We start from the raw sequence: 26,458 nt of genomic DNA, 5'->3' as shown, positions 1-26,458 counted from the left end.
GCTATTACAATGGGTGAACGTCCTTATTCTTAGGAGATGTATGTGGAAATATTTACGGGTGAAGAGTCTGGACGTCAGCAACCTGCTTCCAAAATGTTCTGCAAAAAATAACCACCAAATGGTGGGAAGGAGGGGCCACTAATGTCAACTTTGCTGAGGGTAGCCTTGATTACTTTGATTACTCATAACAATCTCCACATCTTTGTTGTCAATATCATATATTTGCATTTCGTTTGTTTCCTACATAATCATCCTCTTCCTCAGTGTTTAGCATTTGAAAATCATTTAGCATGTCTGCAACCTGCTTTCAAAAGTTGCTGCAAAATAGTAACAACATAAACATATATGTATACACACACAGAGAGAGAATAACTATAGCAACATATTAATAACTGCTTTGAAGAAAATAATAAATCAAGGTAAGAGGTCAAAGAATGGTGGCTGTTGGAAGGACATTATTTGAATAGCTTGGTCAGGGAAAGTCCTCTCAGACGGGTCATTTCTGAGCCATATCTGAATGAAGTGAAGGGACAAGGCAAAGGGCAACTTGAAGGAAGAATATTCCAGGCACAGGGGAGAGAACATGGAAAGGCCCTGAGACATGACTTAACACTTGATATTGTCCAGCTAGATTTTATTTGTTAATATGGTGAGACTAAAATGGACTTAGTTTAAATTTGTATTTTCCTGCTTAATACTGACAACTTTTTGTGTATTCCTGTGCTATGTGTGCTTCATTTTCTGTGAAATTCTTGTCTTGCCTTTTGCCCATTTTTCTATTGGATTCTTTGTCTTTTCTCACTGATTTTAGGCACTCTTAAAATATATCGGTTTGGTGGTTTGAATAATGTACCTCCCACACACACAAATTCTTAATTTTAATCTGTGTTTCTGTGGGTGTGAATTTATTTGTAAATAGGATCTTTTGGAGATATTTTTTAGTTAAGGTGTAGCCACCTGAATTAGGGTGAGCTGTAATTGGTATTACTGGAGTCCTTTATACAGAAGAAATTCGGAAACACTGAGTGAGAGAAGGCCCCAAGGGAATAAGCCAGAAGCCAGTGGAAACTCAACGAGCAGGCACAAGGTGAGAGACTCTACCAGGTGCTGGGAGGCAGAGATACCCCGAGGACAGTGGTCAGCCATGAGCATTGCCAGAATGCTACTGACTCCGCAAGAGAGCATGGCCTTACCGATGGCTTGATTTGGACTTCCAACCTTTGAAACTGTGAGCCAGTAAATCCCTGTTGTTCAGCTGACCCAAGTGCGTGGTATCTGTCATAGCAGACTGGCTAAAAGTCGACTGGATATGAGTCCTTTGCCAATTATTCATGAGGCAAATATCTTCTCTGTGTTCATGTATTGTCTTTTCACTCTTTTAATGGTGTTTTTCACAGAACAGATGTTAATTTTAACACAGTTGAATTTATCAGTAATTTTATTTGTATTATTTTATTATGATATATATATATTTATTTAACTTTATTTTTAAATAATTTTGAAGTTTCAGAACAGTTGCAAAAATAATACAAACTCCATACAGAGAACTCCAACATACCTTTTACTACCCAATACCCAGATCCAACAATTTTTATATTTTTGTCACCTTTGCCATTTCTTTTCCTCTTTTCTTTCTTTCTTTCTTCCTCCCTCCCCCCCCCCCTCTTTCTCTTTCTTCCTTTCTCTCATTTAGCTGTCATCTCTCTCTACATCTCCTGAACATTTGAGAACAGGTTAAATGTATCATACTCCTTGAGCACATTATTCCACATACGTTTCCAATGAACAAGGATATTTACTTAGGTAATCACCTTAAGTGCAGTTATGAAATTCAAGTAATTTAACTTTCATACAAAGCTTGCATTCTATATTTCATTTTTCCCTTTGATCCTTTTCTCCTCTATTCTTGGATTCTAGGTTCATGTATTGCAAGTTTTTCATGTACTGTATTTAATTATCTCTTTAGTTTCTCTCTCTCTTTTTTTTTAAACTGTGGATGCATATATGCAAATAAATCTTCCTATCCCAACTCCTTCCAAGCATACCGTCCAGTGGAATTAATCACATTCACAGTGTTGCAGTGTCCTCACCACTACTCATTATTAGAACTTTCCCTTCATTCCAAACAAAAGCACTACACTCATTTGCTTTAACTCCCCATTGCCCCTGCTTCGCACCTGAGGTAACCTGTATTCTACTTTCTGTTTCTTTGAGTTTGCATATTCTCTAAAATTTTCTTTGTGGTTAACATGTGGCCTAAATTTAACATTTTAAATCTATAAGTCTCATTTGCTTTGATACCAACTTAACTTCGACTTCAATAATATATTTGAATGTTCTTGTACCCTTTCGTCCCCTCACCTTTGTATAGTTCTTGTCACAAATTACATGTTTACACATTATCAGTCCCAAACCACTAAGTTAACAATACAGCTTGTGCATTTGCATTTTAGATCCTGTAGGAAGTAAAAAGGGGAGTTACAAACTCAAAATACAATATTACTGGTATTTATACTTACCCATGTCATTACCATTACTGGAGATCTTTATTTCTTCATACGTTCATCAGTTATCCAGTGTCCTTTCTTTTCAACCTGCAGAATTCCCTTTAGCATTTCATCTGAGGCCAATCTAGCGGTGACAAAGTCTTTCAGCTTTTGTTTATCTGGGAATGTCCTAATCCCTTACTCATTTTTGAAAGACAGCTTGCTGGATATAGAATTCTTGGTTGGCAATTTGTGCACTCAACACTTTAAATATATTTTTCTACTGCCTTCTTGCTTTTGTGTTTTCTGATGAGAAATTGGCACTTAATCTTAATGATGCTCCCTTATATGTGACATGTTCCTTCTCTCCTGCAAAGAGAAGAATTCTTTATCTTTGGCATTTGATGGTTTGATTATATAACATGATGTGGTTTGGGTCTATTTGGGTTTATCCTGTTTGGAGATTGCTGTGCATCTTGGATGTGTATATTCATGTCTTTTGTTAAATTTGGGAAGTTTTCAGGCATTATGTTTCTGAATATTCTCCCTGCTTTTTTCTCTCTTTCATCATCTTCTGGGATTACCATAGTGCGAATATTGGAATGCCTGATGGTGTCCCACTGGTTCCTCAGGCTCCATTCACCAGACTTGATGATTTCAATGGTTTTATCTTCAAGTTCACTGATTCTTTCTTCTACCAATTCCAATCTGCTCTTGAACCACTCAGTGGAATTTCTCAATTCTATTACTGCGCTCTTCAGCTCTGTTTGTTCCTTTTCATAATTCCCATCTCTTTACTGATATTCTCTTTATGTTAGCTATCATTTTCCTGATTTCCTTTAGTTCTTTGAGCATATTTAGGGCCATGCTTTTAAGAACTTTGTCTAGAATGTTCCAGGTCTGATCTTCCTCACTGATGGTTTCAATGCTTTAATTTCCTCCTTTGTATGGGTCATCAATTCCTGTTTCTTTGTATGGTTTGTAATCTTCTGTTGAAACCTGGATTTTTTAAAAATAGAAAGATAGTATCCACATAGTTTATTTCTCACAGTTTCCTTGACAAGAATAATGTCTCTAGACATTATTCAAGAACATACCATATATACAGAATAGAAGAAACATACAAAATGTTTTAAATGACACATGACAAGGAATGCACGTGAACTCTTGCTCATTGTACAGGCTAAATTTAATCACTTGTTTAAGTAGTAATAAAAATGCAATATTTTATGGATCTTGTGCAGACTACAAAAGAGGGATATTACTACCATATATATGATTTTAATCTTAGGCAGTTTTTTTTAATGAGTTGCATTGACAACTTCAAATAGAGGCAGAAGGCTGTGAATTTTAAAGGAATTAATGTTGAGAATTAGAGACTTCACAGTTACTACCTGTGGCACTTTTCACCAAAGTTTGTACACATCACATAATCATCTTGTATAACATTACATTTAAAAAATACATCTGAGTGACACTTTTATAACATTCATACACCATGAGCTGGTTAAGGAAGCATACCGCAGTTGCCTCCTGTAGTGCTTCACTGTTGGTAGTAAAGACAGTTGATTGTGGTTAAAAAGACTTAGACATCAATATGGTTAAGCAGCTTCAATTTACTAAAGGTCATCAATGGCCACCATTGGGATACTGAGTTATTTTTAAGTGTATATCCTAGAAACAAACACTATTATTGGTTAAACTTTGTCTAACAAAGTCAGTTTCTGTGCTGAAAACTATTTCACAACAAAACTGAAAGCTACTGTCATGGTTAGGGACAGGTGTCAACTTGGCCAAGTTATGGTACCTGTTCATCTGATTGGGCAAGTGCTGGCCTGTCTGTTGCAATGAGGACATTTCATAGGATTAGGTCATGATCACGTCAGCTACATCCACAGCTGATTCCATTTGTAATCAGCCAAAGGGGAGTGTCTTCTGTAATTAGTGATGCTAAATCCAATCATGGGAAGCCTTTTAAGGAGGACTCAGAGGAGACAGGTTGCATTCCTGCTTTGGCTGGTGAGCCTCTCCTGTGGAGTTCATCCAGGCCATCCATTGGAGTTTCATCGGCTTCGCAGCCTGCCCTGTGGATTTGGACTCTGTGTTCCTGCGGTCATGTGAGACACTTTCATAAATTTTATATTTGCAAGTGTTCCCTGTTGATTCTGTTTCTCTAGAGAACCCTAACTAATACATCTTGGTACCAGGAGTGGTTCTTAAGGAACAGAATCTTCAAAATGGGTTTTTATGAATGGTTTTCTACTCTGACTGGGCTCAGAGACACTAAGGACTCTGATTCCCGTAATCAGAATGACACTCCCAATCCATGGACCGAGTTGGCAAAGGAGATAGTCAAAATATCATCATTCGATTCTCCTAATGCTTCGCTTGTACGAAGCCAGACTCTGGGGGATAATGTTTTTGACACCTTTACAGAGTTTTATAGAAATAAGAGTTATAGAGATGTTGGTTGGTTGTTGTTAGATACACTGTCTACATTAAAGGGTGAAAGGGATGGGCTTAAGGCTTCAAACAAGAAGCTTAAGTGCCGTCTGAAAGATGTAGAGGTTTCTATGAGTATCCTGAAGGAAAATTTTATTTCCTGTAGCCGTAGACTTGAGATCTCTGAAAATCAGACTCAGAATCTTATTGTTAGAGTAGCAACTTTACAACGTAAACTGAAATCTCAGTCTTGCATGGTGTCTGCCGTTAAAGTGAGGGCATTGATTGGAAAGGAGTGGGACCCTGAAAAATGGGATGGTGACATATGGATTGATAATGATGTTGGGGGTGAGGTTGAAACCCTAGACCATGCTGAGCCTTCTTTAGATAACCCTGTAATAGTCTGCCCTGAGGACATAGCCGCCCCACCTCCAGCCTGCCTTGAGGAATTGGCTGCCCAAACTCCTCCTGAAGGGATTAGCCCTAGAGTTATTAATCCTGTTTCACCAGATGAAACTGCAAATGAAAGCCCTGAAGCAAATGGCTTGGAAGATATTTCTAATTCTTTTCATGACCCACCCCCACAACCCCTCATTTCTTCTAGACCTATAACTAGACTAAAGTCCCAACAGGCCCCTAAAGGTGAGGTACAAAGTATCACACATGAGGAGGTACGTTATACTCCAAAAGAACTGTGTGAGTTTTCCAATTTATATAGACAGAAATCAGGGGAATATGTGTGGCAATGGATTTTAAGAGTGTGGGATAATGGTGGGAGGAATATAAGGCTGGATCAGGCTGAATTTATTGATATGGGCCCACTAAGCAGAGATTCTGCATTCAATGTTATAGCTAGAGCAGTTAGAAAAGGTGTTAACAGCTTGTTTGGGTGGTTGGTTGAAACATGGATCAAAAGGTGGCCAACATTACCTGAGGTTGAAATGCCAGAACTGCCCTGGTATAATGTAGATGAGGGGATCCAGAGGCTTAGAGAGATTGGGATGTTAGAGTGGATTTATCATGCAAAGCCTGCTCTTACACCCCAGGAATGTCCAGAGGATGCACCTTTTACCAGAACAGTGAGAAATAAATTTGTGAGACTAGCACCATCATCCCTCAAGAGCTCTGTGGTTGCACTTCTCTGTAGGTCAGATATTACTGTAGGAACTGCCGTCACTGAGCTGGAATCCTTAAACACAATGGGGATGATGGGATCCCGAGTTGGCAGAAGCCAGGTGGCAGCACTTAATCACCAAAGACAGGGTAGACGTGGGTATTATAATAGACAACAAACTCAAAGGAGGCATCAAAATTATATGACACGCAGAGATTTGTGGCATTGGCTAGTAAATCATGGGGTGCCTAGAAATACAATAGAAGGGCAGTCTACTAAATTCTTGTTGGAGCTGTATAAACAAACGAGTTCTAGGTCAAGGGAACAGAAGTCTAACCTGAATTACAAAAACACAGAGTCACGGCCCCTTAATCAATTTCCAGACTTGAAACAGTTTACAGACCCTGAGCCCCTTGAATGAAGGGGAGGCCAGGTCCCTATGGGGGAGAAACCTGTTACACTGCCACAAATTTATACTGTTAACCTTCCTCTAAGTCTTCCCCAAGGAGACCGACGGCCTTTTACCAGGGTAACTGTGCATTGGGGAAAAGGAAATGATCAGATATTTCGGGGATTATTAGACACTGGTTCAGAAGTGACATTAATTCCAGGGGACCCAAAACGTCACTCTGGACCACCAGTCAGAGTGGGGGCTTATGGAGGCCAGGTGATCAATGGAGTTTTAGCTCAGGTCCGTCTCACAGTGGGTCCAGTGGGCCCCCGGACCCATCCTGTAGTTATTTCCCCAGTTCCGGAATGTATAATTGGCATAGACATACTGAGCAACTGGCAGAATCCCCACGTTGGTTCTCCAACTCGTGCAGTGAGGGCTATTATGGTGGGAAAGGCCAAGTGGAAGCCACTAGAACTGCCCCTACCAAGCAAAATAGTAAATCAAAAGCAATACCGTATTCCTGGAGGGATTGCAGAGATTACTGCCACTCTTAAGGACTTGAAAGATGCAGGGGTGGTGATTCCCACCACATCCCCGTTCAACTCTCCTATTTGGCCTGTGCAGAAAACAGATGGGTCTTGGAAAATGACAGTGGATTATCGTAAACTCAACCAGGTGGTAACTCCAATTGCAGCTGCTGTTCCAGATGTAGTATCATTGCTTGAGCAAATCAATACATCCCCTGGTACCTGGTATGCAGCTATTGATCTGGCAAATGCTTTTTTCTCAATAGCTATTAGTAAGGACCACCAAAAACAGTTTGCTTTCAGCTGGCAAGGTCAGCAATATACTTTCACTGTCCTACCTCAGGGGTATATCAACTCTCCAGCCCTATGTCATAATCTTGTTCGCAGAGACCTTGATCGTTTCTCCCTCCCACAAGACATCACACTGGTCCATTATATTGATGATATCATGTTGATTGGACCTAGTGAGCAAGAAGTAGCAACTACTCTAGATTTACTGGTAAGGCATTTGCGTGTCAGAGGATGGGAGATAAATCCAACAAAAATACAGGGGCCTTCCACCTCAGTAAAATTTTTAGGTGTCCAGTGGTGTGGGGCATGTCGAGATATCCCTTCTAAGGTGAAGGATAAATTGCTGCATCTGGCCCCTCCCACATCCAAAAAAGAGGCACAACGCCTAGTTGGTCTTTTTGGATTTTGGCGACAACATATTCCTCATTTGGGTGTGCTACTCCGGCCCATTTATTGAGTGACCAGAAAAGCTGCTAATTTTGAGTGGGGACCTGAACAAGAGGAGGCTCTGCGACAGGTCCAGGCTGCTGTGCAAGCTGCTCTGCCACTTGGGCCATATGATCCAGCAGATCCAATGGTGCTAGAAGTGTCAGTGGCAAATAGAGATGCTGTCTGGAGCCTTTGGCAGACCCCTATAGGAGAATCACAACACAGACCCTTAGGATTTTGGAGCAAAGCCTTACCATCTGCTGCAGATAACTACTCTCCTTTTGAGAAACAGCTTTTGGCCTGCTACTGGGCCTTAGTAGAGACTGAACGCTTAACCATGGGCCACCAAGTTACCATGAGACCTGAGTTGCCTATCATGAGTTGGGTGTTGTCTGACTCACCAAGCCATAAAGTTGGGCATGCACAGCAGCACTCTATTGTAAAGTGGAAATGGTATATACGAGATAGAGCCAGAGCAGGTCCTGAAGGCACAAGTAAGTTACATGAAGAAGTGGCACAAATGCCCATGGTTTCCACTCCTGCTGCCACATTACCTTCTCTTTCCCAGACCAGAGCTATGGCCTCTTGGGGAGTTCCTTACAGTGAATTGACTGAGGAAGAGAAAACTCGGGCCTGGTTAACAGACGGTTCAGCACGATATGCAGGTACCACCCGAAAGTGGACAGCTGCAGCATTACAACCCCTTTCTGGGGTGTCCTTGAAGGACAGTGGTGAGGGGAAATCCTCCCAGTGGGCAGAACTTCGAGCAGTGCACATAGTTGTTCATTTTGCTTGGAAGGAAAACTGGCCAGAGGTGCATTTGTATACTGACTCATGGGCTGTTGCTAATGGTTTGGTTGGATGGTCAGGGACTTGGAAAGACCATAATTGGAAAATTGGTGACAAAGAGGTCTGGGGAAGAAGTATGTGGATAGACCTTTCTGAGTGGGCTAAAAACATGAAGATATTTGTGTCCCATGTGAATGCACACCAGAGGGTGACTTCAGCAGAGGAAGATTTTAATAATCAAGTGGATAAGATGACCCGTTCTATGGATACCAGTCAGCCTCTTTCCCCCGCAACTCCTGTTATTTCCCAATGGGCTCATGAACAAAGTGGTCATGGTGGTAGGGATGGAGGTTATGCATGGGCTCAGCAACACGGACTTCCACTCACCAAGGCTGACCTGGCTACAGCCACTGCTGAGTGCCCAATCTGCCAGCAGCAGAGACCCACACTCAGCCCCCGATATGGCACCATTCCCTGAGGTGACCAGCCAGCTACATGGTGGCAGGTTGATTACATTGGACCACTCCCTTCATGGAAGGGGCAGCGATTTGTTCTAACTGGAATAGACACATACTCTGGATATGGGTTTGCTTTCCCTGCACGCAATGCTTCTGCCAAAACTACTATCCGTGGGCTTACAGAATGCCTTATCCATCGTCATGGTATTCCACATAGCATTGCTTCAGATCAAGGAACACACTTCACAGCAAATGAAGTGTGGGAATGGGCACATGCTCATGGAATTCTCTGGTCTTACCATGTTCCCCATCATCCAGAAGCAGCTGGATTGATAGAACGGTGGAATGGCCTTTTGAAAACTCAATTACGGTGCCAACTAGGTGGCAAAAACTTGAAAGGCTGGGGTAATGTTCTCCAGGAAGCTGTGTATGCTCTGAATCAGCGTCCGCTGTATGGTGCTGTTTCTCCCATAGCCAGGATCCATGGGTCCAGGAACCAAGGGGTGGAAATGGGTGTGGTGCCACTCACTATTACTCCTAGTGATCCACTAGGAAAATTTTTGCTTCCTGTCCCTGCTACCCTGAGTTCTGCTGGTCTACAGGTTTTAGTTCCAAAACGGGGTGTGCTTTCTCCAGGAGAAACAACAGTGATATCACTGAACTGGGAGTTAAGATTGCCACCTGGCCACTTTGGGCTACTTATGCCTCTGGATCAACACACCAAGAAGGGGATTACATTATTGTCTGGGGCAATTGACCCTGACTATCAGAAAGAAGTAGGACTGCAACTACATAATGGAGGTAAAGAAGAGTTTTCTTGGAATATAGGAGATCCCCTGGGGCATCTATTAGTACTACCATGCCCTGTGATTAAAATCAATGGAAAACTGCAACAACACAATCCAGGCAGGACCACTAATGGCTCTGAGACTTCAGGAATGAAGGTTTGGGTCACCCCACCAGGCAAAGAACCACAGCCAGCTGAAGTGCTTGCTGAGGGGAAAGGGAACATGGAATGGGTAGTGGAAGAAGGTAGTGATAAATATGAACTTCGACCACGTGATCAGTTACAGAAACGAGGACTGTAATGCTGTTTTGTTTGTGTTATACTATTTAAGTTGTAAGATATCAAGTTTAAGAACGAATGTTGCCCAAGGATTTGCACGCTATTCTGGAGAGATTTAATGTGTTTCCAGTTATATGCAGGACAGTTGAGTATTGTCAGGTAAAAGAAAAAATGTGTGCTTATTTGTTTTCATTTGGAAATTAAGTATGGTCTAAGGTGATATATATATATATGTGCCAAGTTGACAAGGGGTGGACTGTCATGGTTAGGGACAGGTGTCAACTTGGCCAAGTTATGGTACCTGTTCATCTGATTGGGCAAGTGCTGGCCTGTCTGTTGCAATGAGGACATTTCATAGGATTAGGTCATGATCACGTCAGCTACATCCACAGCTGATTCCATTTGTAATCAGCCAAAGGGGAGTGTCTTCTACAATGAGTGATGCTAAATCTAATCACGGGAAGCCTTTTAAGGAGGACTCAGAGGAGACAGGCCCCATTCCTGCTTCAGCTGGTGAGCCTCTCCTGAGGAGTTCATCCAGGCCATCCATCAGAGTCATCGGCTTCACAGCCTACCCTGTGGATTTGGACTCTGTGTTCCTGCGGTCACGTGAGACACTTTCATAAATTTTATATTTGCAAGTGTTCCCTGTTGATTCTGTTTCTCTAGAGAACCCTAACTAATACAGCTACTAACCTGTTTTTATATGAATACTTTGTCTTCTCATTATCATAGCTATGACAGTTTTCTGAAACCTATGGATTTTACTCTCTTTAATATGTGCTCCATCTCAACCATTTAAGATCACCACCTTACAAAGCTTTACAGTGGTGGTGAAAAAGTCACCAGGTGGTGGTGAAAAATTCACTGTGAGCAGTGACCTAGAGCAACAGCAGTGCAGAATTTACTTACAAGAACACTCAGGAAGCTGTCATGCTGTGAGTGTCAATTCAGGGAAAGCTGAGACTCTTTCCAAACTGTGCACATAGCTAACAATGGTACCATTGCTGTGTTGAAGGGGACTAGCCAATGATGCTCTCTTCTATGTCATCTGTTTGCTGGAAAGTAATCTGGGTCAAGATAATTATAACTGGTGCCTGGGGCACATGGTAGCTCTGTCTAAAAATGTCTTTGACCTATAAATAAGTTCTAGTTGGTGATTTTCCTTGTGAATATCTGTTTCATGCATGCAGTCTGAACAAGAATCACAGAAACCCAAAAACATATCTGGAGGACAACCTGGCAGTGTACTGAATGCCCTGGAGAGGTTCTATGACACAATTATCACACTTGAAGCTACATATTGCACAAAGCCATTTTCAGCTTACATTTGCTGAAGTTTCTGCTTCTTTAACTCTTTAAACTGTAATAGTTTTTTACATTCAGGTAAATTCCTTTGCATAATAGGAATACTTTCTTCATCTGATGCCTCCTTAACAGCTATATTCAGGTGGCTATGAAAACAGGTTCTGTCATCATCTTCACCCATATACACTGGAGGTTCATGGGATGTCATGAAAGTGGGGGGTTTAAAGAGATGCTTCTTAAGGGGATGCTGTCCCCTGCTTGTTAAAGACTTCTTGGAGCACATTTATGTTTGGTGCACTGCCTGGGGCATGAATGCCAGCTTTTGTCAGCTTTATGAAATGCTTCTGCACTAGGCTGGCAACCTGTTTTGCTCTCCTATCGCCTAGTTCATCTGCTATCTTCTGCCAGTGTTGAGATTCTGCTTCTTCAGGAGAGTATTTCAGGAGTAGCTGTTCAAGCTTTTTCTGTTCTTCTACATTCCACAGCTGGTTAAACGTTTCAGGTTTGGAATCATCACACAGCATCCTCTTATCATCTGAGGATGACGCCTGAGCCTTCCGGACCATCACTCGGAGTCAACAGAGTATCAAAAGGCCTCCCCATCCTTCTTAGGATCTAAAGGGCTTTTTGGTCTAGTGGGTAAACCTGCTTTATCAGAAACTAATTTTACTCTTCTAGTATGTGTTTTATGGTTTTTAAATTCTCTTTCAAAGTTCCCAAGGCTCTTAGTATATTGGTCCCATCCAATCTCAGGCAACTGAACAACTCTCTGTGGCTATGGAAGCCCTATATCAGCCTTCTTTTGTAGTTTTCCCACAAATCCAATGAGATTTTTAGTGCTTCTCTCTGGTGTCTGCCTAAACTTTCAACGTCTTGAATTGCTTAAGAACGCTGAGCATTGAGTACAGCAATGGTCTGTAACAGTCTCTGATACCTGCATAATCAAAGAACTATCACTGTGGACATATTATCTCTTTTCATTATGTCCTGAAGAGTTGGAGCTATCATCTAGAATAGTGCTTAAGCATCAGGGTTTTAGACCCTCAGCTGCAGCCATGGAGTATACTAGAACTTCCTAAATTCCTTTCTTTCTACAAGTGTTTTGCCTAGTATTTGATTCCCAAGCATTTGCATTCATCTGTCATCCCTATAAATGTCCATGTTACACTGAGACTTGAGGTATTCATTATATATATGGTTGTGCTAGCTTGACTTGATGTCTTCTGGGCAGGGCTGGGTATCCAGACCCTCAGAAGTGGTGTCGTCGCCCCCGCCAACGAAACCTGGACATTTTGATATCTTAATGTGTTATCATTGGAGTTTAGACTCTGAGGCGTCTGTTCCTTAAACTTGTATGTGGCCAGTATTTCCACAGTGCTTTCCTTGAAAACCAGGAGCTAACAAAAATTTTTTAAATAAAAAAAAAGGACAAAAAAGGAAAACAAAATACCTTTCCCAGTCTTTGCAGGTTGACCTGTTTGAGAGCTCTCCTTCAGTGCACATCCACACAAAGAGTTTAGAGAACAGCTCCAGGCCAAAGTGTAGGGGCCTCCCTGGTCTTTTCTGCCCATGTGTCTCTGGCCCTAGGAATCCCCACATTTATGAAGATAGGAATGTCTGTTCTTTCCCAGGAAACAAGTTTCCTTGTGGTCCCAAGCACTGAACTGTATGTCCTATAGCCAACACTCATTTGCCCCAGGCAGTTGCTTGTCTGCTCTCCCCCAGCGTTCTGTAGGAGAGCTCTGTGAGCTGCCTCTACAGACAGGGCAAGTTCTGGGACAGCAAGCCCCTCAGGCCACCACTAGACAGAGTGGGTCAGCCATACATGACCCCAGCATATGTACAAAGGTGACTCTTCTCCCCTGGCACTGGGACCAGGAATTCTCACTGGGAGCATGACTGGCCAGCTGCCAAGGTGGTGAGGGGAAGAGGGAGTGGCCAGCTGGAGCACCATGAGATCTTACAGCTGTTTCCTTGACTCAGTGCTTGCCCTGTTTCTCAAGTCCTTTAACTGCTTTCTGTCACTTTGAGAAGGACAGTTCTGCTGCTTCTTGCTCGTTGTTCAAAGCTTCAGTAGTGGGAAGGAAGGCTGAAGTGTCTTAGTCCACCATCCATGTCAGGTGGAGACTATGATAGACTATGGGAGTGCTTTTTTTTTTGTATGTTGTGTGGCGGGGTCACATTTCATTATTTTTCCATGTTCATATCCCATTATTGCAGCACCATTTGTTGAATTTTTGTTTGGTTGGTTTTTGTTTGTTGGGAAGTGCATAGTCTGGGAGTTGAACCTGGGTCTCCCACATGGTGGGTGAAAATTCTACCACTGAGCTATCCCTGCACCCCCTATGGTAGTGTTTTTATGTCTTCTTTAGGAAAACTATTCTTAGCTTGAAGTGAAAAAAAAAAAGGCATATTTCATCTATATGTTCTGAATGTTTTATAGTTGTGTTTTTCACCATGGAGTCCTTGATTCATTGATTTCTATGGAATTGATTTCTATGTGGTGTGATGTTAGGCTCCAATTTTGTATTTTTCCCCATATGAATAACTGATTGGCCTGGTACCATTAATTAAATAGCCCATCCTGGTCTATGGAGACTACTTCATCATAAATTAAGGCACCACACATATATGGGGCTTTTTCTGGGCTATTTTATTCCACTGATCTTCTTGTCTGTTCCTGAACAATAGGAAATTGTCCCTAGTTTGTATAGCTTTATATCTTGATATTTGGTAGGGCAAGTTCCTCACCATCCAGAGTCATGATTATTCTTGGACCTTTATTCTTCCACATAAATCTTAGATTTGGCTTGCCAAATTCTATGAAGAACTCTGTTGGAATTTTGACTGGAATTGCTTTGAGTTTATCAGTCAATTTAGGGGACTTGACATCTTACAATGTTGTCTTCCCGTTCAAGAATATGGTAAATCTTCCCATTTATTTAAGTTTTCTTTAATAGCTTTCACTGAAGTTTTATAATTTTCTTCTTAAAGTACATGGATATCTGTTAGATTTATTTCTAGGTAGTTTTTTTAAAGACATCTTTAAATTTTTTCATTTTCTAATTGATTGTTGCTTATATGTGGAAATACAATTAACTTTTAAACATATGTTTATTGATAAAACAACATAAGGACACAAACATTCTTAAAAGATGAACATTCATATTGCTGTATAATCAATGGCTCACAATATTATCACATAGTTGTATATTCATCACCATGATCATTTCTTAGAACATTTGCATGACTCCAGAAAAAGAAATAAAAAGAAAAAACTCATACATACCATACACCTTACTCCTCCCTCTCACTGACCACTAGTATTTTCATCTACCAAATATATTTTAACCTTTGTTTCCCCTATTTTTTCCTCTACCCCTTAGCACTCCCTTTCATTGATCACTAGTATTTCAATCTACCTCATTTAATATTTGTTCCCCCTATTTGTTTATTTTTTACCCATACTTTTTACTCATCTGTCCATACCCTAGATAAAAAGAGCATCAGATACAAGGTTTTCACAATTATGCAATCACATTGCAAAAGCTATATCATTATACATTCATCTTAAAGAAACATGGCTACTAGAATACAGCTCTACAGTTTCAGGTACTTCCCTCTAGCCACCCTAGTACACCTTAAACTAAAAAGGGGATATCTATATAATGAATAAGAATAACCTCCAGGATAACCTTACAACTCTGTTTGCAATCTCTCAGTCACTGACACTTTATTTTGTCTCATTTCTCTCTTCCCCCTTTCGGTTGAGAAGGTTTTCTCAATCCCTTGATGCTGAGTCCCAGCTCACTCTAGGATTTCTATCCCACATTGCCAGGGAAGTTTATACCCCTTGGAGTCATGTCCCACACAGAGAGAGGGAGGGCAGTGAGTTTGATTGTCATGTTGGCTGAGAGAGAGGCCACATCTAAGCAACAGAAGAGGTTCTCTAGGGGCGACTCTTAGGCCTAATTTTAAGTAGGCTTAGCCTATCCTTTGTGGGGATAAGTTTCATATGAACAAACCCCAAGATCAAGGTCTCAGCCTATTGATTTGATTGTCCCCACCGCTTGTGAGAATATCAGGAAATCTCCAGATGGGAAGTTGAATTTTTCCCCTTTCTCGTCATTCCCCCAAGGGGACTTTGCAAATACTTCTTTATTCAGTATTCAGATCACTCTGGGATTTATTGGGGCATCACTTTGGACAAACCTACAAAATCTCATGCCCTCTTCAAGGCTCCATGTACTCATGGTGTTCAATCAAACTGTCCATATAAGTTAAATTAGGAAACGCACTAGTCAAAACATAAATTTTATACCAAATAAACATTTCTTGCCCTAGTCTCACACAGAAGTTGAAGTTTTAAAACATGAATGACCATCTATTTTCAACACCCTGAAATATTGACATTCTTTTATTCTTCCCCATGTAAAAACTTTTTTTAATTTGTACATTTAGTCACTATCATTGTAAGCTCTGGGCATTCCTAGATTATGTCATCTTAGCCTTTATTGTCTATCTTTCCTTCTGGTTTCATATGTGCCCCCAGCTCTCCTCCCTCTATCATTCTCACATTCAACTTCATTCACTATACTTACATTATTGTGCTACAATCAGGTAGTATTGTGCTATCCATTTCTGAATTTTTACAATCTGTCCTATTGCACAATCTATATCATTTCAGCTCCAATTACCCAATCTCTATCCTATTTCTATCTCCTGATGACCTCTGTTCTTAACTGAAATTCTTCAAGTTCATTCATTACTGTCAGTTCATATCAGTGAGACCATATAGTAATTGCCCTTATGTTTCTGACTAATATCACTCAGTATAATGTCCTCAAGGTCCATCCACATTGTTACATGCTTCATGACTTTATTTTGTCTTACAGTAAGGTAATATTCCATCATAAATATATACCACAGCTTGTTTAGTCACTCTTTTGTTGATGGACATTTGGATTATTTCCATCTTTTGGTAATTGTAAATGATGCTGGTATAAACATTGGTGTGCAAATTTCTGTTTGTGTCCTTGCCCTCATGTCTTCTGAATAGATACCTAGCAATGGTATTGCTGGATCATCTGGCAATTCTATACTTAGCTTCTTGAGGAACCAATGAACTGCCTTCCACAGTGGTTGTACCATTTCACATTCCCACCAACAGTGGATAAGTGTACCTCTTTCTCCACATTCTTTCCAACATTTGTCATTTTCTGTTTTATTGATAATGGCTATTCTGGTGGGTATGAGATGATAGCTCATTGTGATTTTGATTTGCATTTCCATAATAGCCAGGAAAGTTGAGCATCTTTTCATATGCCTTTTGGCCATTTGTATTTCCTCTTCTGAGAAGTGTCAGTTCATGGCTTTCACCCATTTTGTAATTGGGTTGTTTGTCTTTTTGTTGTTGAGTTGAGCAATCTTTATATATTCTGGATACTAGACCCTTATCTGATATGTCATTTTCAAATATTGTCTCCCATTGTGTAGGCTGCTTTTTTAAAAATTTTTTTAAATTAATTTTTGAAAAAAATTAAAAGAAAGAAACACAAACATTTTTAATATGTGATCATTCCATTCTACATATATAATCAGTAATTCACAATATCATCACATAGTTGCATACTCATCATCACAATCATTTCTTAGAACATTTTCATCAATTCAAAAAAAGAAATAAAAAGACAACAGAAAAATAAAACGAAAACAGAAAAAAAATTATACCTACCATACCCCTTACTCCACCCTTTCATTGATCACTAGCATTTCAAACTAAATTTATTTTAACATTTGTTCCCCCTATTATTTATTTTTATTCCATATGTTCTACTCATCTGTTGACAAGGTAGATAAAAGGAGCATCAGACACAAGGTTTTCACAATCACACAGTCACATTGTGAAAGCTATGTCATTATACAATCATCATCAAGAAACATGGCTACTGGAACACAGCTCTACATTTTCAGGCAGTTCCCTCCAGACTCTCCATTACATCCTGAATAACAAGGTGATATCTACTTAATGCGTAAGAATAACCTCCAGAATAACCTCTTGACTCTGTCTGGAATCTCTCAGCCATTGACACTTTCTCTCATTTCACTCTTCCCCCTTTTGGTCGAGAGGGTTCTCTCAATCCCTCGATGCTGGGTCTCAGCTCATTCTAGGGTTTTTCTCAATCCCTTGATGCTGAGTCCCAGCTCATTCCAGGATTTCTGTCCCACATTGCCAGGAAGGTCCACACCCCTGGGATTCATGTCCCACATAGACAGGGGGAGGGTGGTGAGTTTGCTTGTTGTGTTGGCTGGAGAGAGAGGCCACATCTGAGCAACAAAAGAGGCTCTCTTGGGGGTGACTCTTAGGCCTAAATTTTAAGTAGGCTTGATCTATCCTTTGTGGGGTTAAGTTTCATATGAACAAACCCCAAGACTGGGGGCTCAGCCTATAGCTTTGGTTGTCCACACTGCTTGTGAGAATATCAAGAATTCAACTTGGGGAGGTTGAATTTTCCCCCATTCTCACCATTCCCCAAAGGGGACTTTGCAAATACTTTTCCGCTCACTGATCAAATTACTCTGGGATTCATCAGGGCATCACTCTGGACAAGCCAACAAAATCTCATGTCCTACCTGAGATTCCAAGTACTTATGACATTCAATCAAACTATCTACATAAGTTATATTAGGAAATGCACTAGTCAAAATATAAATTTTTCACCAAATAAACATTTTTTGTTTTAGTCTCACACATAAGTTGAAATTTTAAAATATTAATTACTATCTATTTTCTGCACCCTGCAGTAATGACATTCCTTTGTTCTTCCTCATGCAAAAACATTTTTTAAATTTGTATATTTAGTCACTGTTATTATACACTCTAGGCAATCCTAGATTATACCATCTCAATTTCCATAGTCTATCTTTCCTTCTGATTTCATTTGTGCCCCCAGCCCTCCCCACTCCATCATTCTCACATGCAACTTCATTCAGTGTTTTAACATAATTGTATTACAGTTAGGTAGTATTGCGCTGTCCATTTCTGAGTTTTTACATTCAGTCCTGTTGCACAATCTGTATCCCTTCAGCTCCAATTACCCAATATCTTACCCTATTTCTATCTGCTGATGGTCCCTGTTACCAACGAAATTCTCCAAGTTTATTTACTAATGTCAGTTCATATCAGTGAGACCATACAGTATTTGTCCTTTTGTTTCTGACTAATCTCACTCAGCATAATGTCCTTAAGGTCCATCCATGTTGTTACATACTTCATAACTGTATTCTGTCTTACAGCTGCCTAATATTCCATTGTATGTAAATACCAAAGTTTGTTTAGACACCCGTCTTTTGACGGACATTTTGGCTGTTTCCGTCTCTTGGTAATTGTAAATAATGCTGTTATAAACATTGGTGTGCAAATGTCCGTTTGTGTCCTTGCCCTCATGTCCTTTGAGTACAGACAGCATATAGATGGGTCCTGTTCCCTAATCCATTCTGCCAGTCCATGTCCCCTGACTGGAAAGCTTAATCCATCAACATTCAGTGTTATTACTGCCCGGGCAGTACCCTCCTCTACCATTTTGCCTTTTCGCTTTTATGTATCCTTCTGATTTTCCTTCTTTTTACCTTTACTCATAGTTTTCCTTTCTATACTCTTCTCCACACCTCTCTCTTCTGCCTTTGTATCTGTCTCTAGTGCTCCCTTTAGTATTTCTTGCAGAGCTGGTCTCTTGATCACAAATTCTCAGTGATTTTTTGTCTGAAAATGTTTTAATTTCTCCCTCATTTTTGAAGGACAATTCTGCTGGATATAGAATACTTGGTTGGCAGTTTTTCTCTTTTAATAATTTAAATATACCATCCCACTGTCTTCTCGCCTCCATGGTTTCTGTTGAGACATCTGTGCATAGTCTTATGGGGCTTCCCTTGTATGTGATGAATTGCTTTTCTCTTGCTGCTTTCAAGATTCTCTTTCTCTTTGACCTCCGACATTCTGATTAGTAAATGTCTTGGAGTACGTCTATTTGGATCTATTCTCTTTGGGGTACACTGCACTTCTTGGATCTGTAATTTTAAGTCTTTCATAAGAGTTGGGAAATTTTCAGTGATAATTTCCTCCATTAGATTTTCTCCTCCTTTTCCCTTCTCTTCTCCTTCTGGGACACCCACAACATGTATATTTGTGTGCTTCATATTGTCCTTCAATTCCCTGAGTCCCTGCTCATATTTTTCCATTTTTTCCCTATATTTTCTTTATCTTGTTGGATTTCAGATGTTCCATCTTCCAGTTCACTAATCCTATGTTCTGTCTCTCAAAATCTACCATTGTAAGTTTTCATTGTTTTTTTCATCTCTTCTACTGTGTCTTTCATTCCCATAAGTTCTGGGATTTGTTTTTTCAGACTTTAGATTTCTTCTTTTTGTTCATTCCTTGCCTTCTTTATATCCTCCCTCAACTCATTGATTTGGTTTTTGATGAGGTTTTCTATGTCTGTTAGTATATTCTGAATTAATTGTTTCAGTTCCTGTAGCTCATTTGAATTGTTGGTTTGTTCCTTTGACTGGGTCATATCTTCAATTTTCCTAGTGTGATTTGTTATTTTTTGCTGGCATCTAGGCATTTAATTACCTTAATTCATTTATTCTGGAGATTGCTTTCACTTCTTTTACCTAGGGTTTTCTTGCTGGATGAATTTGTTGTCTCTCTGTTCTTTGACATTCAGTTCAGCTTTTTCTGGACCTCTAGCTTAGGTTTTGTTTAACAGAGGAGAATTTTTCAGTTCTTGTTTCCTTGTTTCTTGCCCTGCTTGTATGGTGCCTTTTGCCCCCACTCTGAGGAGGGTCTACGTAGGTATTATAGACCCCAGCCAGATTTTCCCAGTTCAAACTGGCCTCCTATCAGGAGGAAAGAGTCACCTGTATCAATTTTCCCTGAGGGTGAGACCCAGCAGGTTGACAGGCTTTCCTGTGAAGTCTCTGGGCTCTGTTTTTCTTATCCTGGTATGTGGTGCTTCTCTACCTGCAGGTCCCACCACTATAAGATGATGCGGTATCTTTAACTTTGGCAGACTCTCCCTGCTGGGGTTGTGGTGGAGACAGAGGAGAGGTTGTAGGCTGGTTTTCATGGCTTCAAATTACCAAGCCCTGGTGTCTGAATTCCTTGAGGGAGGGATTCCACCTGAGTTGGGTTTCACCCCTCTCCTAGGGAAGGCACAGGCTCCAGACAAGCCCTCAAACGAGCTTGTTTCTGCCTATGCCTGGGGCAGTTGCAGCCTGAGAAGTCCTGCCACTGTATCCAAAGGCAGTCAAGCCTTTGTAGAAACACAGCCACAAAAACCTCTGCTTCCTTTTTTTTTCTTTTTCCATCAGACTTGCCCCCTTGGTACCGGGGCAAAAATGAGTGACCTCTGCTTTGACCAGGTTCACCTGAGCTGGGGGCCTATTTTTAGTAGTCAGAATTTGTTAATTAATTCCACAATTGGCATTTGGTTGAGCTCAGCCCCTACTGTTGGTAAAGTCCCTTTCCTTTCCCTTCTCGGAAGCAGCCTGTGGGGGAGGGGCACCATGTGCCATGGCTTGGAGAAGTTACGATTCTGGGGGGGCTCACAGCTGGTCTAGCTGGTCCAGACTGGGGTACGCTGTGTGTTGATCACTGATGTGGCCCCAGGAGCTGTTCTGTGTTGTTTCTGGTTATTTAGTAGTTGTTCTGGAGGACGAACTAAAACGCACACATTGCTAAGCCTCCATCTTGGCCCGGAAGTGCTTTTTACTTTCTTGACAAAGTTCTTTGATGCACAAAAATGTTTAATTTTGAGGAGTTCCTATTTATCTATTTCTTTCTTCAATGTTCGTGCTTTGGGTGTAAGGTCTAGGAAACCACCTCCTATTACAAGTTTTATAAGATATTTCCCTACATTTTCTTCTAAAAGTTTTATGGCCTTTGCTCTACTGTTTAGATCTTTGATCCATTTTGAGTGAATTTTTGTATAAGATGTGAGATTTGGATCCTCTTTCGTTCTTTTGCATGTGGATATCCAGTTCTCTAGGCACCATTTATTGAAGAGACTGTTCTGTCTCAGGTGAGTTGGCTTGACTGTCTTTTCAAAGATCAATTGTTCATAGATGAGAGGGTCTATATCTGAACACTCTATATGATTCCATTGGTCAGTATATCTATCTTTATGCCAGTAGCTTGCTGTTTAGACTACTGTAGCTTCATTAAACCCCTTAAAGTCAGGTAATATGAGACCTCTGACTTCATTTTTCTTTCTCAAGATAGTTTCAGCTATTTGGGGTACCCTGCCCTTCCAGATAAATTTGGTTATTGGCTTTTCTAGGAAATACAATTAATTTTTTTATTGTATAGTATAACATATATACAAAGCAAAGAAATAAAAAACAATAGTTTTGAAAGCACTCTTCAACAAGTGGTTACAGGACAGATCCCAGAGTCTGTCATGAGCTACCATACGATCCTTTCATATTTTTCCTTCTAGTTGCTCCAGAATATAGGAGGCTAGAGGACTTAAATATTTTTTAATCATCACAATCGACTTTTTTTCCTTCTTTTTTGTGAAAAATAGCATATATACAAAAAGCTGTAAAATTCAATGCACAGCACAACAATTAGTTGTAGAACATATTTCAGACTTTGACATGGGTTACAATTTCACAATTTTAGGTTTTTACTTCTAGTTGCTCTAAAATACTGGAGACTAAAGAGATATCAATTTAATGATTCAGCATTCATATTCATTTGTTAAGTCCTATATTCTATGTATGATTCCACCATCACGTTTGATCTTTCCATACCTCTCACTGGGGTTGTTTGGGCTATGGCAATTCTAAATTTTTGATATTGGAAGGTACTGTCACTAATATGGGGTAGGGAGATAGAACTATCTGATGTTCTGGAGAAGCTGGGCTAGGTGTCAGGACTTATCTGGACCAGGGACCCATCTGGAGGTTGTAGGTTTCTGGAAAGTTACTCTAGTGTCTGGAACTCTTGTGGAATCTTGTATATTACCCTAGGTGTTCTTTAGGATTGGCTGGAATGGTCCTGGTTGGGGTTGGCAGGTTATGATAGGTAGCAAGGTCTACCTGAAGCTTGTGTAAAAGCAACCTCCAGAGTAGCCTCTAGACTGTATTTGAACTGTCTCTGCCACTGATACTTAATTAATTACATTTCTTTTCCCTCTTTTGGTCAGGATGTAATTGTTGATCCCACAGTGCCAGGTCTGGATTCATCCCTGGGAGTCCTCTCTCACGTTGCCAGGGAGACTTTCTCCCCTGGATATCTTTGTCCCACGTAGGGGGAAGGGCAATGATTTCACTTGCAGAGTTGCCTTTAGAGAGACTGAGGCCACATCTGAGCAACAACAGAGGTCCTCAGAAATAACTCTTAGGCATGCCGACAAGTAGTCTAAGCTTCTCTGTTACCTATATAAGCTTCATAAGAGTAGGCCTCATGATCGAGGGCATGGCCTATTGATTTGGGTATCCCTAAAGTTTGACACAGTATCAAGGGATTCCCTGATGGTAAGGTTTAATAGTTCCATAGTCTCTCTGCCCTCCTTTGGGGCACTTTGCCAATGCTTTTTGATTATCTGCTTAATATACTCTTGGATGTTTCCAGGCATTACAATAATCTATACAGGATTAAAACACCTCCTTATTATTCTGTACTTCCTGTGGTCCACTTGTTCAAATGATCTATACAGATAAATTGAATCAGATTATGCACTATAGAAAATTTCAGTTCCAGATCAAATAAACCTTTCTTCCATTGGTCTCAAAGAGAATGTGTGGTTCTAAAATACAGACACTGTCTTCCTTACCCCTATGTTCTGAGTTACTTTTACCCCAACCTGTTCAGCTTCATTCTTATCTCTAAATATCAGGTTAAATATATAAATCAGCCTCTCAGAATCCAGAAATAATAATCTCATCACTCTGGACTTAATGTGTTTGCTCTAAAAACTTACAATCTAGGCCCCTGTTTTCTTTTTTTTTTTTTTTTTTTTTAAAGGAAAGACAGAGAGAAGGAAGGAAGGATAGAAGGAAGGAAGGAAGGAAGAAATGGAAACATCTTTAAACATTTTCTTGTTTTATTGTATTTTGTTTTTTTGTTTTTGTTACATGGGCTGGGGCCGGGAATCGAACCGAGGTCCTCCGGCATAGCAGGCAAGCACTTTGCCCGCTGAGCCACCGCGGCCCGCCCCCCTGTTTTCTTATAAGCATTTTCTAAAGGTGACCACACCATTCTTGTTTTGTTGTTTCTGGCTTATTTTTTCTCACCAAATGTCCCACATGTTCATTCACATCGTTGCATGCCTCACGACATTGTTTCTCTTTGTAGCAGCCCAGCCTTCGTTCGTAAGTGTACACCATCGTTCACCATTCTACTTCTCCGTCAGTGCATCCTTCAGCCACCTGCATTCATTGGGCATCATGCAGAGGGCCCAAAATCCATAGTCCATACATTCTCAATTTTAGATAATTTCATTGTTCCCAAGAGACAGGAAGCCAATAAACACACCCTCACCAAATAGGAAATCTAAACCTCCTCTTTACTCTTGTCCCTCCCCCCCATTATTTACCTCTGCTGTTGCTGTGGTAGTGCTGATGGTTTCCTTTTGAACATAGCTCATAGCATGCAATAGCAGTTTTCCCCCTGTACTCTGGACTTAAACACTCTCTATACAAAAATCATATCTTTGAAGTAATTCTTACAAGGACTCATTCATATTTCTTGTGTGAGTCAGCGGGACACGTAGGTCTATACAACCGTTTTCAATCTTGTTCATCTTCAACAATTAACTCTTAATATATAATTTTGTATCCAAGAACAAATGAAACATTGAATTCTAATTATTTATTCATAAATAATTTTTTGTGTTCTACGTAAATAGTTATATAATCTGCCAATAAGAACAGATTTTTTTATTCTTTCCAATTCCTATCCTTTTTTTTTTTTTTTTACCTTGTTTTATTGCACTGGCCAAGATGTTCAACACAATGTTAGTTGGAGAGGTGATAGCTGACATCCATGTCTTCTCCCTGGTTTTAGAGAGTATGCTTTTGACATTTCACCATTAAATATGATGTCTGCCCTAGTTTTTTCATAGATAGGTTTCTTTTGCTTTTTCCCCATTAAACTGCCTCCAACCCATCCTGATTTTTTTTTAAATTATAAGATTTATTACTCTAATCCAAACTGGCCCAGGTGCTTTATTTATAATTGTATTTAGTCTTCACAATACCACTTGTAAAGTGGGCATTATTGCTTCTCTTAGAGAAGTCAATTAACTCTTCTAAAATAATATTGCTAGAAAGAGATAGAGCAAGGATTTATAGCCAGGTTGTCTGATTTCAGAGCTCCTGCTCTTCCCAGGAATATTTGCTGCTTCATCCTTGGGTTGAAATTTATCCAGCACAGAAAACCCTGTGGGAGATGAATCAGAGCAGTCAGTGATGGAATGGATGAGGCATGTGGCGCAGGAAGTGAAGAGAAATGGGAATTTAAATGTACAATGATGGTTGCCTCACTCCAGCATATGATGTTGAGTTTGCAGGAAGTAGGCATTTCAATTTGACCAGGGCCACTTTCTCCAATGTCTTTTCTCCAGTGTTTTACCAAGACTCCCCAAGGTGTTTGTAGCTGTGGGAATCTGCCGCGGTGATGTCGCAGGGGCTAAAGAGGGCGCTACGGCTCTTGGGCCTCCTGCCTCGCGGCGTCAGGGTGTTGGGACGTTTCACCGGGTGGGGGTGAGGGGGTTCCGGGCCCGGATAAGTGGACTAAGGTGAGCCGATGCTCGGCAGGGTTCCCCGCCGAGGGTCCTAAAAAGACTTGAGCTGGAGGCCAATTGTTGCGCACTGCTACTTTATTGCTACATAGCAAAGACTCGTGTGCTCAGGGGCTCAAGGGCTAAAAAGGACCCCGACGCTTGGTGAGCTCGGGTTATATACAGTTTGGAGGAGGGGTGGAGTCGGGGCATGTACGTCAGGGGAGGGTAGCCAATCACACAAGCTAAGAAGCAGTTGCTAGGCTTAGGGCAGAAGTTAGGAATAGGGAAGTGTAGAACATAACAGGAAGGGTGTGGTTTTGTGGTGGGCTACGGGAATGGGCGGTCCACAACAGGAGAGGGGGAGGACAGTAAGTTAGATTGCAGGTATGGAGAGAATGTTAAGAAAAGTACTGTTTAAATTTTTAAAGATGGCTAGGCTCCAATTCCCATAAATATGCCACAATTCCTCTCCTTTTTCTTTTAAAGAACACACTTGTGTGACAAGTGGCGGGCATGAACCTTTGCTGGGAGGGGTAGGGATGAGATTCCCCTTGCACGTGAGGCTCAGAATTTCAGGGGAAGGGTATGTGCTGAGCCGACCCTTATGCAAATCTCATGTGCCCCAGAAGAGCCAGAGGAGGCCTGCTAGAGTGGCCCTCTCCTGCGACTACTTTGTGTCGCACCCAGCGGTACCCATCTGGTAGCCGTGCGGCGGCCCCAGATGCACGTACTCTGGTAACGTGCAGCCCCCGTAGGGGAATGGAAGGAACACAGAAGTGGCAGAGGCACACGGTAAGCATGGCCAGAGCTACAACAGCATGATGCAGGCTCCACAAGAGGACCAGTCCCGGGAGCAGCACCAAGACCCCAGGGTGGTCAGTCCTGGGGGTGAGCCACACTGGCCAGCCAAACCTGCGACTGCTGACGGTTGTCCGCGTCGGCGAAGGGGTTTTGGAGTTCAAGAGCTGCTAAGGCTAGGAGGTTAGTTTGTTGTTTATGCCTACGACAGCGAGGAGTAAAAGGCCGTAGAAGATGAGATTGGAGGGTTTGAAGAAGGAGGTAAATTTACTTAACAGGTCAGAAAAGAGGGAGGAGGTGATGGAAGGGACTATAGTTTGTTCAAGCTCTAAGATTTGAGTCTGAAGAGTGTGAGTATAGTTCCAGTAAGAATCGTTGAAAGAAGTAAAGATCCAGTCACGCAGGGAGAGGCGGGGGACAGAGTGGTTGACAGGCACAGGGGTAACACAGATTTTGGTGAAGGGGTAACAACTATCACAAGTGGAAGAGGCTAATTCAAAAAGTGCTTTAACATCAAGCGTAATTAAGTCTATTTGCTGCTGTAGATTGTAGATGGCAGTATGCAT

At 41.0% G+C, this 26,458-nt stretch overlaps 1 pseudogene; it reads right to left on the bottom strand.

The window, feature by feature from the left end:
• Window positions 1-11,043: 11,043 nt before the first annotated feature.
• Window positions 11,044-26,458, bottom strand: LOC143666127 (ZZ-type zinc finger-containing protein 3-like; annotated as a pseudogene).

The sequence above is a fragment of the Tamandua tetradactyla genome, chromosome 22 (genome assembly GCF_023851605.1).
Source record: "Tamandua tetradactyla isolate mTamTet1 chromosome 22, mTamTet1.pri, whole genome shotgun sequence".
Taxonomy (NCBI): Eukaryota; Metazoa; Chordata; class Mammalia; order Pilosa; family Myrmecophagidae; genus Tamandua; species Tamandua tetradactyla.
The sequence above is the reverse complement of the archived record's forward strand: the minus strand, read 5'-3'. Positions and strand labels throughout refer to the sequence as shown.